The following is a 15,537-nucleotide window of genomic DNA, read 5'->3' on the forward strand; positions in this document are numbered from 1 at the left end:
AATGGTCTTCAAAAACATAAAAAGTTTCTCTGCAGAGAGAATGAATACATATTTCTTCGTGTTCGGTGGATCTAGGGCAAGAGGTGACGGACTTGAAGTAGGAGATTTAAGGTAGACATTAGGAAATTATTTCAAACTGCAACAGTGGTTTAGCACTGGAAATCATTTCCTGGGAGTTTTGGCTTTGAAAGGTGGATTAGGTCAAATGTTTCAGGGGTGGTTTTAGTTGCAGTAGGTTGTATGCAGGTAACCTCAAAAGGTTCCAGACTGGTTTATGTAATTTCTCTCAGGTGATTTACACTAGATACATTACTGCTGTGTTATTTTATTTCTCACTCTTCCTTACATCCTTAGAAAATGCCAGTAAGAAAACATGGCAGTGGGTAAAAGATTGGGTGAATAGAGTGGGTGGTGTAGTTCTCAACAGAATATTAAGGAATCACAGTTATTGCAGGGTAACTGTTCTGTTTAAGTAGGAGTGTGACTTGCTGACATGTCCCCCTGACAGCCTTTGGGATGCTTGAATCCTGGGCTGGCATTCAAAAAGTAGTGGATAATTAATAGACTGAATTCTCGTTAATGAATCTTTTAAATTTTATTTTAATTTAATTTTAATAAACTTAATATAAATTAAGTTTTAATGGACGTGTTGGTCCTTCTTCACTTGTTCCTGTGTGCAAATTCTTCCTGAGTTTGCAAGGAGCGAGCTCTATCCACAGTTTGCCAGTGGCCAGTGTATTGGTCATCAGGTACTGCTCCTGTGGATTCAGGGATATTCTGCCCAGGATGTGGGGAAAAGGTACATATTTGGAGTAGCAAGTCCAGAAGGCAAAATCACCTCAGCTAATGAGGAGTATGAAGTTCAACTTGATATTGTTTCATCTGAATGTGACTTTTATCTTGGAGACTTTTTGTGCCTCACAAAGCTTTTGGTTCACTGCAACAGTAAGGTAGTATCCAAAATCATAGAATCGTAGAATAGTTTGGGTTGGAAGGGACCTTAAAGATCATCCAGTTCCAGCACCCTGCCATGGGCAGGGACACCTCCTACTGGATCAGGCCGCCCAAGGCCCATCCAACCTGGCCTTGAACACCTCCAAGGATGGGGCATCCACAGATTCCCTGGGCAATCTGTGCCAGCGCCTCACCACCCTCATCATGAAGAACTTCTTTCTAAAGTCTAGGAAAAATGCTTGTTCCTATTTGTGTTGAGTTGAATATGCTTTCTGCTGCACAACTTAAAACACCTCTTGTGTACCGTCTCCTAAGTCTTCCTACTTCTCTGATTTCTGCTTTTTCCTGTAGAGCAAAATCTCTGTTTTCTTCCTGTGGGTAGCTGTAGGTCATCTGTAATGAAAGTGATAAAATGATGTATGGAATAATTCATGAGAGCCTATGGAGTGTGACCATCTGACATAGAACTCTGTCCCAGTCCAGGATCACCTATGTCTTTTTAATTTCTTGACAGAAAACTATTGAAACTGTTTCTGGATACTGAATGACATCCGTAGGTTCTGTGTGCCAATCTATCACCATTTGAATTTTTTTCCCCAATATCTAAGATTGCTACAAGTCAAACTTTTTATTGCAGGTCCTGTCTGCATTGTTGCAATGATTTAGATACCTGAAGACTGTTATGCTGCTTTGTTTCAGTCTTTCCTTATGTATCATGATTTGTAAATCTCCCACTCATTTTGCTTTCCTGCAAACTCTTTCTTTGATCCACTTTTTCAGTAAATGTGGCATCCAAACCTGGACAGAATAGTCCTGCTAAAACTTCAATATTGAGAATATTATTTAGTATGCGCAAAAATGGCATTTATCAAACTTACTGTGCTTTCTGTTTGGTAATACAACATAATTTACTTCAGTTTGTAGCGCGCTGTCACTCTCTATCCTTCTTGGAGTATTTCCTGGCTCCTCAGATTTTCTTATTTTATGCTTCTCCAGATAATTATTCTGAAAGGTACTATTTTGTACATCCTGTTGAAACTCTGGTCTGTGACACCTGAGCCAGCAGAATTGCAGAAGACAGGTTGCTGGAGACTGAACAGGAGGAATGTGAGGAGGAACCACTGAAGATTTTGTATAAAAAACATTATATGATTGTGAATGACTGCGTCTGGCACTGGGGACGAGTTAGTCTTTGGGAAATTAACTTTACCATCTGGCCAGAAGTGTTTCCTCTTCTCAAGATTCAGTTTTACTTTTTGAGTAGTCCATGTGTTTGCAACCTCGTCCTGGACGGAGAGCAGGCAGCAGTGTTTGCGTTTGCATGCAGAAACACTTCTGCTGTCTGATGGAATAGTGTGCTTCCTGTAAAAACTTCTAGAAAACAACTACATCATGCAGAAAACAGGAATTACTATAAATTAAGTCTTCCTCAGTTCTCTGGTGCTACGAAAAGAAATATGAGAAAGTAGTTGTACCGTCCCAGATAGTCTGTACTGGGTTTGGTTGTGTGGAGATTCCTGTATGGCATGAAAGTCTCGATTGTTTAGGCTTACTTACCTGACAAAAAATGGGGAGGCCTTTTTTAGCAGAACTACTCACATACTGATTGAACAAACACTGCCCACAAGCTGAAATGAGCCAGCAAAAGGTACTGGAAGTCTATTCCATTTTTTTTGAAAAAAATCTTTCAGAATTTTTGTGTCTAAGAATAAATTAATTTTTGTTTCATTTATTTTGAAGTGCATGACTACAGTTAGTTTTTGTAACAGCATACTTCTCCCCCTATCAATGAAGTTTATAGAAATTACAGATTGTGTGGAGCTGCTTTCTCCTTTTTTTGAAAGTGTTATCATCTTAACAGAAACATTCCAACTACAGACAGCTTTACAAATTTGTATGTTAGGCTACATATTGACTTAGGAAATGTCTCAAAAAAACATGCACTCGACTTGGTGTTCTGGACTCCGTCATTTTCCACAAAAGCTCATGTAGAAGTAGATGACCTTACAGAGTCTGCAAGACACATGATGATTGTAAAGGTGTTTATTGCCTCCGAGTCATAAGCTGTATACCAGCACAAGAGCTAAGAATAAGGTAAAGTTGCTTTCTGCAGTTTTGATTTCCCGAGGTAATATTGTTTTCATGTGAGAAATGGGGAGTAGGGTTCCTTTTGTGAGGGCTATTCCTGTGCCAGAAACTGAAAGCATAAGAAAAGTGTTCCTGTCAGCTGTGATGCCATTCATAGCTTTAGCATCAAAATCTTAAATTTGGATACACAGATCTCCGTTGTAGAAGCCCCATCTTGTGGACAACCAATCAATGACTACTTCAGCACAAATGAGATTTGAAACACTTGGAAAACTTGGAGGTATTTTGTTACTGTCTTTGAAGTAAAGTGGAGAATCTTCATATTGCTGGACAATATGGAAAACATTCATGTGTAGAAATCGGCATTATGCTATTTGAAAACTCTTTGCGCAGGTAAGAAACAGTGAGTTACAGAGAAGTGATAAACCGGAATGGAAACAAGGATGTTGTCCCCAGAACTACTTTAAGTCTGAATCAACTAAACACTAAAGATCCTGAATCCTACCTTGAATTCCCAGAACAGTTTCCTGTAACACTTGTATAGTATAAATGAGTGTTTGAGTGGCAAAGTCATATAAGAGCAGAAGGATGATCTTTGAAGAACTTGTCAAGACAGAAAGAATAGCAAATTATGTGTGAAAACTGAATCTGGAAACTTTGGGGGATGCCCTTAAGGAACTACTTTGTTTAAGCACAAAGTAATGGAAAAGGGCAAGCAACTCCAGTCTCAATGAGCCAACATGCTTGGAATGAAGGGTGTTAGGAAGGCAGAAAGAGTGTGAAAACAAGCCTGTGATGATAACTATTTTCAAGTTTCAGTATGACATTAGTAGAACATAATGTATATATTCTACTATGTAGAATAATAATATATACATATATTTAGAATGTCTTTTGTCACTCTGAAGAAATTGGGTTACTAAGTGATAGTTTTCCATGTTGTAATAAAGGCTATATTAATGTAGCCAGAAAGTGTAGCGACATCTAGGGAACGTTTGGCAGAAGTGTCTCCATGCTAAACTATCTGTAGCTCCATTTTTTACTTCTTAGGCTGGCATTTGACTGTTATACTCCACACAAAAAGAATAATATCTTGAGTAACATAACCTTTTGAGAAGCAAACATAATGAATTATGGGAACATGATCTTTGTTTTAAGGTGTTAGAATGGTCCTAGTATGAGTTTTGAGTGGCAATAGTAGAAAAGAACTACTCTTCACTGAATTTGCAAGTTAGATCTGTGTGAATTTTAAGCGGCGGATGGGTATGTGCTTAAATCCAATCAACTCTTGGAAAGACATCCTACATCTTTAAGTGACAATGTAACCACTTTTTTTTTCTGGGAAGTTAGTGTAGCCAGGGAAAGTTTGATTGGAGTGGCTTGCTTGGAATGGAATACGAGTAAAATGGAACATGGTATGTGAATGCCAGCCCCCCCGTTGGGGCAAGAACAGAGGTTGCAGTTCCTGCAGTTGGATGCCTAACTATGCACAATGATTAAAAAAGAGACAACAGTTGGTGACCTGGACATGACAAAGCTAGGAAAGAACTTCCTAGTACTTATCAAGAAGAGTCTGGATTAAATCTTCACTTTAAAGACAACCAGGTAGAACATGTTTTAATACTTAATATTACCTGTAAAAGTGAGTGTACATCTGCCACTTTACAGTTCAGTTTAAAATAAATGTTTACTTTGTATTGGATCTAAAGACTTAGATTTTCGTCCTTCAATAGCCTGCAAATTTCATAAACACAACTCACTTGTAACATTAATAAATCTAAAAAAGTCACTTTTCTTAATAAATTAACAGATAAAACTACAAATGCACATTACCAGCATATTATCAAAAAATTCACAGAAGTCCCTGTGGATGCTTAGGAATGCCTGACTGACTCCATTTATTTATCATAGCAATCCAAAGCCTCTTCTGAAACAGAATTCTACATTTTTGGCGAAGGGCATCTTTGAGGAATTGCCTGAGCCAGGGCAAAGCCCTTGAGAAAAATGCATATTCTCAATTTTAGCCTCAATCTGCTCATTAAAGAAGGGAAAATTAAGACCATGGCAATATACATGATGACAATTTTTACCTGAGTGCAAATTCTGCTCGAACCAGCCTGTGAAATAAAAATAAAAATCTTTTTTAGTGGGAAATGAAGCCATGAAAGGAGCTTTATGGCTCCTTTCTGTGGAAGGTGTTTCTTCCTCAGGAGAAAGGGAACAGCAGATGCTAGTTCACCCCTCAAGGGAAGAGCGTATGAAATGGGAACAGCCGTGGTGACCGATGCCCCCTCCTTCCCTCTCTCAGCAGCTCTAGAGCAGACACTGGGCTGCAGCACACATTGCTGACACAAAACCACAAGCATTTTGCCAAAGCGAGCTCTGCTCAGCAAAACGCTGAAAGGTTTCCCTTTGCCTGTGGTTTGTGGTATTCTTTTGGGGGAATTGTTTTCGGAACATAGCTGTTAGCAATCAAGTAGAGGTAAAGAAGCCTTATAAAAGCTGATGTTAGGACAGAACTAGTTGAGCGTCTGACCAGAGCAATTACCTCTGCCTGGGCAGGGACACCTGACCGTATGACACTGCCAGTCGCCTTAATTGTAATGATGAGTATTATCTGTAGTATCATTGTTCCTCATAAGGTCTTTTATCCATAAATATTTGAATATAAAGTGAGAGCTATTAGATCTCAAATAGCAAATTTTAGTGCTTATTTAGATGCTAATCCCAGTGTTTGATTGGTTTAATTCTTTACCTACTGGAGCTCAGTGTGTACTTTTTTTTGTATTTCCTTTTCTTAAACATTGTTCTGTAGACATCGGTTTGGCGTAATATGTACAGCCGCTTTAAGCAGCTGGGCAGAAGTAGGACAGCTGGGGAGGAATCTGGATGTTGTTCTAGCCCAGATCTGTCCTCGACAGCCTGAACCTTTAGCAACGTATAACCCCTCGGGGTAGTTGGATTATGACAACAGCTACTTAGAATTCCCTGCGCTTAAATAAGGAAGCATTAACCATTCAACAAGAGGAGTACGGACAGGTATTAGTATGGTGAGAAATGTAGTGATGAAGTTGTAACCTAGGAAAAGAACATAAGTGTGTAAAGCTTGTAATAAAAGAGTGCTGGAAAGCAAGAATTTATTCCAGACATGTCCAGAGAGGGAATAATGATTGCTCAGAATCTTTGCTCCACCGAGTGAATACATTGTAGTATAAAGAAGGGACAACCAGTGGTGTAAGGGACGGTTTATTTTCTGATGCTGAACAGAAGGCTTTAGAAAAAGCTGGTGCTGATAATAGCAAAAGTCTCTGGAGGAGCATGAGACACAGGCAAGCATTCAGAGAGACTTTTTAGAGTAGATTTTATTAGAAGTTACAGTTGCTTGTATAAGCCCATATGAGAAGGAAGTAAACTGATGATATCAAGACACTGTAGAGTCATCTGTTGTACATTGCCCTGCTTTTATGTATGTTAAAATGCTCAATTGCAGTGTATCATAACAGAGGGTTAATTGCTAAAAGTTGCAGAGTAATTTGAATCTCTTGTACTAATAGATCTTATCAAGAAAATATAGCAGGGCTGGAAACACAAAGTTTGAGTGCAAACGTGCAGTAACTCACCGGCAAAAGAGTTGTGTAGGTGTATCAAATTGATTTGAAAGGGAATGAAGAGGTGTGACTTGTGAACTGCTGCTTTTTAAAGATGAAAAATTAGTGCACATGTAGGTCATGTTAAAAAAGAAAGCATGTCTTCATCCTTATCTCTTTGTTATGCACATTTTTGCAAATGTTTTCTTTGGCTGTCTCTAACCTTTCTACTATTTCAAATCTTTGGATATTAAATTTTTATTGATATAAAAATGATAAGTAATGTAATAATAATGATATATCAAGTGATTTAGCATTAAAGAAGATAGATTTTCAATCCCCATTTGAAAACAGTGCTTGATGCATCGTGTTGCAACAAAATTCAATACATGCAGTTGAACTCTGAGCACTTGTGTTCATAATATATGAAAGTGTTCTCTTAAATCTGTGTCTCCATACTGACATTTGAATTCCAGCTTTGGTAGGTAATTTTAGCATAGTATTTTATATTTGATTTTCAGCAGTGTAAGTTTTTGCAGCTCAGTGGCTTATGCTTTTAGTGGATTCATCTTTTTAAGCAAAAGGAGGAAAGCTTTTGCTTTACCTCTTCATAAACTCTGAGCCAATCTTGCACCCCAAAGTTCATGTTTTATCGACCAGATAATGTTCTATGTTGGCAATTATCTTCTGCAAGGATAAAATGCTGTAGAATCTATTAAAGAACAATGTTGATGTTACTGTAGTATCTTACCAGAACAGTTATTTAAATTATGCAGTTAGTTACTTACATTTTCATGTTTGTGGTATCAGCCTGTTCCACTACTCTGCACCTGTACTGCCTCTGTCTTGTGTCCCTTCCTCTTCCAGCCCCGTCCCTTTCTCTGGAGCTCTGGTGGTGCTGCATTGCTGTAACCCCCTGTTGCTTACGTTAGCCACCACCAAATGATCCACTTCCATGGAGACAGATCCTGGTCCATGTACCTAAACAGATCAGCAAGGTAAGGAGAAGGAAAGACCCCTGCCACCACCAAAGACAACATGAAATCTTGTGAGCCTTGTCCGAGAGGTTCAATGATTCTACAGTTCCTTATGGTAAGACACTTTTTCTGATATTTTAATGTCATGAACATTTTTAAACGGCATCAGCCATTAATTACTATCACAGCTTTTAATTCTGTGTTTCTGTTCCAAATTTTCCCCAGTTCAATCAGAACCAAAAGTTAATGCCCATTGGCTAATTTCCAGTGCATGCCTCCACGGAACAACTGTTGTCTTTAACTTGTGGAGAGATCAAGGCTTGAACTGACAAAAGACATCTGTATCTTGGAAAACAAATTAATGTTTATGTTTTAATTTATAAGTTCCTGGCTCTTTTGTGATTCCTGTTTTTCAAGTAATGTCTCTTTGGATCTCTAGCTGATGGAGAGTCAAAATGGAAAAGGCTCGTGAGAGAATTATCACAGTACAACATCTGGTCTGCATTGGAAAAAGCTGAGAAAGATATTCAGCATCTCTGAGACTGAGAGGCAGCTACGAGGCACTTTAAAAGGCAATCTATGAAAAATCGTGCAGGTTGTGGCCACCTGGGCCAATCTGGTATTGCTTGGGAAGAGCTGTTCTGCTTCCTAGCATCTGAAATTTAATCTCCCTTCAGCATGGATATGTGAGAACTGGGAGTGGTATGAAAGGTGTTTGCTTTTCATAATGTTAAACTGAATCCTAGCATTGTCCTAATTAGACTGGGTTTTTTTTTGCCAGTCTCATTTTTCTTTTGAGCATGTTAGCTGAAGAGTCGAAAGGCTTTCCTGGGGCTTTTGGCATAGCTTTGTAGGAAAAAGGATGGAAATTACTTTGTATATTTTTGGAAGCATATTTTGCATGCTGCTTTAAACTATTCCAGAAGGTAAAAGGACATTAGCTAGACTATGTATTGGCTCATGTACTGGTATGTCACTAATAACAAGAGGAGTTTTGCTTTGCCTAATTCTTCCTATTTTCTACAGTCGCAGACTACAAGAAATGCAAAAAACTCATGGAGCAACCAGGGCAGTAAGGGTAACACTGGATTTAGAGGGGAAAAAACTCCTTCGGCCACATGAAAGTTTGGTCCTTTAAGTCATCATAGCTCAGGCAGAACAGAAACAATTTGACATGTTTAATAAGAAACACTGCAAATCACTTGCCAAACAAAGACATATACCGCAGATGGAAGAACTGATGAAGATTGTTTATAGATGAGGAACTAAATGCAGATTTTTCAAGAACAAGGTTGCTCTATTCCTTGCCAAGACAAACAAATCTGGTAGAACATCTCATTGCTTTAGGCTTCCTGAGGACCCACTGGAAAGTCTGTGGGCCTTTCTCCACAGAAAATTTATGTGTTCTCAATACATAACTGTATTGTCCACAGTTGCACTGTGGCAGCTGCAGAGGAAGTGGAAGGTTCTCAGGAATACATGACAGAGAGCTGGATTTTTGGCTCCTGAAAGAGTATCAACTGCTTTTGGAAACTGGAAGTTTATGAGCTGGATGTTGCTGCTATGAAAGGTTATCTGCAAGCTAACCATAATGGTAGTTAATCTGCTATCTTATATCTCAGCAATAACAACATGATGAAATTGAGAATTCTTGTTCTTTAGAACTGCAGTTTTCCAAGATGCCTTCATTCCTACAAAGATACCTGCATTTGCACTGCTAGAGGCTTTCAGCGTTACCTTCAGAAATCCATGCACAGATGTTTTTAGAAGGCAGTACATAGTGATCCCAAACAACTGTTTTTAGAGGGCCAGTTATTTAGGGAAAGCATGTAACAAGGGTGTAGATAGAATCCTTGATACTGGCATAAACCATGTAGTGGCAGAATAATATGGTTTGTATTTCCCTGATAAATAGCAGGCCCTGGAAAGATAAAACTAATCATGTCCTTAAAATTCTGTTGTCTCTGTTAGCACATAAATTGAAAAACAGGGCCAGCACCATCCTTGGCTGCATGAGGAAAGCATTGCCAGGAGGTCAGAAGAGATGATTATTATTCTTTACTTAGCACTTACGAAACTTCGTTGGGAGTATTGTCCCCAGTTCTGGGCTCCCCACAACAAGAAGGACATGGACATACTGGAGCAATGCAGAAAACGGCTATGAAGAAGATTGAGAGACTGGAGCATCTGTCATATGGTTGACCAAAGAGGTTGTGGAGTTGGCATTCTTGAAGATACTCAAAACCCGGGGGCAGCAACCTCTAGCTGATTCTGCTTTGAGCTGGGGGTTGGACTGGATGAGCTCCAGAGGTCCTTCCAACCTCAGTGATGCTGGGAATATTTGAAGCAGTTTGCTTATGTCTCGTCAGCGTTTTAGCTGGAACTTGACTATGAAGGAATCCTAAAGAAAGCAAAGGCTGTGACCCTAGGAGTCCATCCAGATGGCTGAGGCCCAGAAAAGGCGTAATGAGAGCTGCAAAGTATTTTGAATGTCTCATCAGAGTGATATTTGACTTAAAAATACAAATATAGAAATGACTTGGATCTTGTTGTCAGTGATGCTGAATACCCATAATGATCTTTCATTTCAGCTGGTCTACAGATTGTAACAACCTCTTTCTATCTGAACACCTATTTGAGTTTAATCTTCCTGTGGAAAATCTTATTACTCTCTTACTTTATTCTAGAAATTAATATTTGGTGCTTATGATATAGAATTCATTTATTGGTTTGTTGCTTTCTTTCCTTCCTAGTGATATTAACAAATTGCAATGTATTTTGACACATTACTTCAGTAATAGGCAATACAATGTCTCAAGGAGTTGCACATATCATAATTTCAGCAAGGTAAAATCAAAATATATAATAACATGGCATCTTCTATGGCACTTAGTTTGTAACGAAGTTTGTAACCCTTAGAATAAGAACAAAATTAAATAAAAAATGGCTTTCATATTTTAATAGACACAAAATTTATGTGGAGCAGCAGAGATAATGACTAGTGATAAAAGATTTACCTGTGTTTCTTCATCATGAAAATGCCAAGGAAATAACTTGCAGTCTTGAAAATTCCCAGATTCTCCTTTTGAAATTGCTTCTAAGAATAAGGGAAATCACTCTGGAAAAAAAAAAAAAAAAAAAAAAAAAAAAGAGAAGTGTTGCACAATGGATTAGGAAATAAACAGATTCTAAAGCCTTTTATTTTCTTTTATTTTGCACTCCAGAAAATGAAACAATAAAGAGCCTGTTTCTTTATTACCAGTATATGGAGTCACATTGGTTCTAGGAGACCAAGACATAAATGTATAATTAACACCTGTGATAATTATTAGAAGACATCAAATTTTGCTAAAGATGAACCCATCCTGAAACCACAAAATTAAGTCTTCAGACATAAATAACATATGAAGGTCAAATACATTTAGTCATAAGTTGCCATCTTCTGCCACCACTTTTCCCTGACTTTATGCTTTTACAGCAGATCTCTTCTGATCGCAATAGACCCTGCATGGGATGGTTTTTATGGTGGGGAGAGTGTTACTTTAAATTAACAGCTCTAGCAGTGGTTCCTACTTCTACTGTTTATTCAAGGCTGTCATAGCTCCAAGTCACCCATTTCTCAGTAATACAGGAAATTAGATCTAATGTCTAATAAGCATAGAGGCTTATGCAACCTTGGTTCACTGAAAAAAAGTATTAATTAATACTATTACCTTGTCTTTTGACAGCTAGAGAGTTGGGCACTTTGTTTTTCTGTGGATCAAATAGGTTCTGCATCTGATCTAGAGGCAGCTGGGTTTATCCACCCCTTTCTGCAAACTTTCTGAATGTCACCTCAAGATTCTTCACTTGTTGAAGGACCTCCTGAAACTTTCATGTGTTGGGTTTGGTGCCCTTCTCCGCTTTTTGCTGTGGTAGAAACCCCCTCTGTTCTCCAACACGAGAGCTGTGAACCCCATAGTCTTACCCCGGGAATGCTGGCTGCTTTCTCACTCACTGTCTCTCACAGGATTTTCTCTAGTCCTGACTAGATTTATGTTCGTTCCATACTATTTTCTGTCAATGCCCGCTGCAGTTCTCTGTTGGAGGGTATAGCATCTAAAACTTCAGAAATCTGACTTTAAGCCACATAGATTAGCACCGTAATTTTGGGGGCTTGTCTCCTGCATGTGTCAGTTTAATAAGTGCATTTATACTGAATAATTTTTAACAGTTGTAGCCCTCTGAAGCTGTTTCTGTAATACGTAAAGTGACATAAGGTCAATGATGCTGTGGAAATTAGTTTTGCAGTTGATGCGCTAATTCAGCAAGAAATCAGTTCTTGCAGAAACCCAAAGAGAATTATTTTAATATAGTGCCATGCTACTTCATTGACTTTCAGGAAAAGAAATAATTAAAACATTCAAGGGAGTTCCAAGTCTCTGGAGAAAATACCATTATGGAAATATAAGGTTATTTTTCTCACACAGCTTGTTAGCTTATTTTCTAAAACCAACCCAACTGAATGTGATGAACACCAAATAATTTTCACCACCTCAAAAAGAAGAGAAATAAGATGTTTTTACAAACTGAGTTCAATATAAGAATAGTCTTCTCTGTGTTACTCACTCATGGTTTACAGTAACTGCTGCTGCAATTTTCTGGATGAAAATTTCCATCCAGATCCATCCAAAGCCTTATTAATGATAAGGCTACACTAGTGCAATTGATTGTGACGGGAAACCGAATTACATTGATTAAGGAGAAGGAGAATCTCTGCACTTAGTATGAATAAAATATGCCTTATTTTTCCAGAAACAAATGGTTAAATTGGAAATAATTTTTATAGTCAATCTGTAATAATCACTAAGAATTTAGAAGACCCATTTTTTTTCCTAAAGGGTGCACTTATACTAGGGAATTACTGAGCACAAAAAGTAAGAGAAATGTAAAGTTTACTGTATGAAGATACTTAATGAAAACAATTTTACCCACATAAACTGCTTAATATTTTTTGAGATTAAGAATAATAAACAAAATCTTGTTTATTGAAGAACAAACAAAATAAATTAAATTTGCGTTTCTAAGAAACAATTCTAAAAATACCTGTTTTAAAAGGTATTTTAATTTTATGAGCTACTAAAGGAAAAAGTGCATTTTGCTCTATATTCTTTCATGAAACAGGTTTGATACTGCTATTTGTAAAGGAAAGACACCAGTTCCAAAAAGAGTGGTTGCAGGATGAAGGATAACTGGTTCAAAATATCTACTTAAACAGGGAAGTTAAAAAGCTTAATGTGAAAACAGCGTTATTGTATGTAACAGCATCCACTATGTTCATCTGTTTCAGATGGCCCAAGAACTCAAACAGGTAAGACATCACATAGTTCTTTATCATTAAGGGAGGTGTTTTCTTTAAAAAATACATTGTTATTTTCTGCTCAAACTTTCATTAATTCTGAACTTACTTTGGCCCAACTATCTCTGTGTATGCTTAGCAAAGTTAGCTAACGATGGTTTTCTACTGTTTTCTAGTACAGACTTTATACCGAACAATATATTTTATTGCATTACGTGACATTTTAATAAACTGACTTTCCAAAAATCTGTGTGGGTGTGTATTCTGCTCTTTCCTGATAATCTGTTTCAGGGTGACATTGTTATGGAATGGAATACCTCAGAGGCTTGCTTTAGCTATTTTAACTCCATTCCTGTAATCCACTCCAGTCTTCATTTTTCAGCTGGTAACTTCTCCAACAATGAACAGTTTTATAAGAAGAGGTTATTATTTAACCAGGAATAAATTTGACTCTGAATTTCATTGTCATAACAATAGCTGTAGCTCAGATTATTTTCAGCTAACAGAGTCTTCAGAGGCCGTGCCAATGCTTGCTCCTCATGCCTCTTCTTGCAAGACTATCCAGCAGTCTGTGGCAGCAGTGACTGTTTATCTCCTTCGCTAGAGATACATAACAGTAAGGACGGAGAAGGATGTAGGTTGTGGAATCCCTATGAGCAACATATCACTAAAACCCAGCATGGTACAGTGCCTGGGTAAGATCTGCAACCCCCGTTGGAGATGAGTTTGCTTCGCTGGCTGGCAGTGCTCAGTTTATCGTTTTAGCTGGTCTGAGATGTTCTGTGCTTGGTTTCTTCACAGACTGTTTTGTTGTCTCGAATGCTGGAACACTTCTTCCAAGAGTTACATGTCAGGCAAGCATCCCTATAAAAATTTGTTAAGTACCTGTATTAATTCATTTACTTCAATTTAACTAACTCTGATGTTTGCTGTAACGCTCCATTTCAGCTAGAAATGTCATGGAGCACCCTCTGAGGCTGAGAGGCAAAAACTTGATTTACTGGTTATTCTATCACTATAATGATTAGTTGGAAGTTTGCGAATGCACAAAAATACAGAAGAGGTGAGAAGAAAATTGTGCAAACTTCATTTTAAGTGAGAGATTGTCTAACAAAGAAAAAAATCAACTAAGAAAGATATTTAAAACAAGTTTTCTCAGCTAAAGGCTTTAGAGTTTCCATGCCTTGCTTTAATAGTTACCTATTTGTCAAATTTAAACTAGAAATAGAAATGCTTCAATGGGTGAACTTCCATATACTACAAAGGAGGGTTTGGGGAGGGACTGGGTCAGTATTGGCCAAAGGGCCTGAAATGTCTGAGCTGCAGAGGCCCATATTTGAAGAAGAAACATGGAATGATAGGCCTGTGCCCCAACACTGTGACAGAGACACAGAAGCTGTTCTTGCCCAGCAGGTTTTACACATGCAAGATTCCCAGGCAGAGTTCAACATAGTCCATTGACAATCCAAGAGGGGTGGAACTTGGTCCAAGTCTTGGTCTTCTCCTCCACCTTCACTTCATGCTAGTGTAAATAACAAGTATGCAGTTGCTTTTGGAAGGGATAGAAATAGAAAATGTATTTTGATGTTTAATTTTAGGCTTCCCGAGCTTACTCAGAATGGCACACGTGGGATGGGTATATGCTGCACAGAACTGGGAGGTCTTCTGTTTAAAATTCTGGCTCCTCTGTGCCTTACTGGTTTTTTTATAGCAGAAGAGCACTCGTAACAGGAACACCCTGTTATCTCAACTGTGAAGGGTTGTTCTGGGAATGTAATGGCCAACAGAGTGGAATTTAAAGTTTTGTTTTGTTTTTCAGAAAGCACTTATAAGATCCACCAGTTCATGTCTGTCAGAGATTATTTTTCTTGTGGCTTAGCTTGGACACTAACCTCACTGCTGAGTTTACATTTATGGAGTAGGACCTAAGGTTTTCTCCATGTGTTCCATATTATGGTCCTGATTTTGCAAGCCTTGTTGCTTGGGATAATTGCACAAATCGTGGCTGTTCACACAGCAACAACAGAACTGGAGTTCAGATGCTGCGACTTAATCAATCAAGAAAGAACAAAAGTAGTTTTGAAGGCTACCACTCTTCTTGGCTGATGCTCAGAAGAGTTGGTAAAAACTGCAAAGATAACTGAGTACATGAATGACATCATTCATTATACATTCTATTGCATTATTTTTTTTTAGGAATTAGTTTTTTAATTTAGTTATTTTACTTTGCTTTAGCGAATCATGTGTGAATACAGTTGTTTTCCCAAAATGCCTGCTCTGTTTAGTTGGTTTTGTTGCCACCAGTCGTTCTATGTAGTAATGTCCACAAGGTGGTGCCACAGCTAAGAAGTTAGCAATAAATAAGGCAAATTTAATAATTCTACCTGCTTTTTCTGACTAAAGAATCTGCATCATTAAGTAATTAGTAATAATTTTCTAAGCATAATATCATCTGCATTTCTAATGAACTTGCAGGTTTGCAAGCTTTTATTTTTTTAAACTACTCCCAGAGCTGGATGTGGCTGCTGAGTGTGAGCAACAGCTACACGCCTCGGAGTCCAAAATCACATACAGAAATGAAGAGACAAGTCAA

General features: G+C 38.0%; 1 long non-coding RNA gene across 1 annotated transcript; it reads right to left on the minus strand.

Moving 5' to 3' along the window:
* Positions 1–649: 649 nt before the first annotated feature.
* On the minus strand, positions 650–13,782 carry LOC128852952 (uncharacterized). Its single transcript, XR_008451119.1, has 3 exons — positions 13,262–13,782; positions 10,624–10,724; positions 650–7,610 (listed from the first exon to the last, which is right to left on the minus strand). It is a non-coding gene; the product is annotated as an uncharacterized LOC128852952 (long non-coding RNA).
* Positions 13,783–15,537: the final 1,755 nt, after the last annotated feature.

Source organism: Cuculus canorus, chromosome 8 (assembly GCF_017976375.1).
Source record: "Cuculus canorus isolate bCucCan1 chromosome 8, bCucCan1.pri, whole genome shotgun sequence".
NCBI classification, from domain to species: Eukaryota; Metazoa; Chordata; class Aves; order Cuculiformes; family Cuculidae; genus Cuculus; species Cuculus canorus.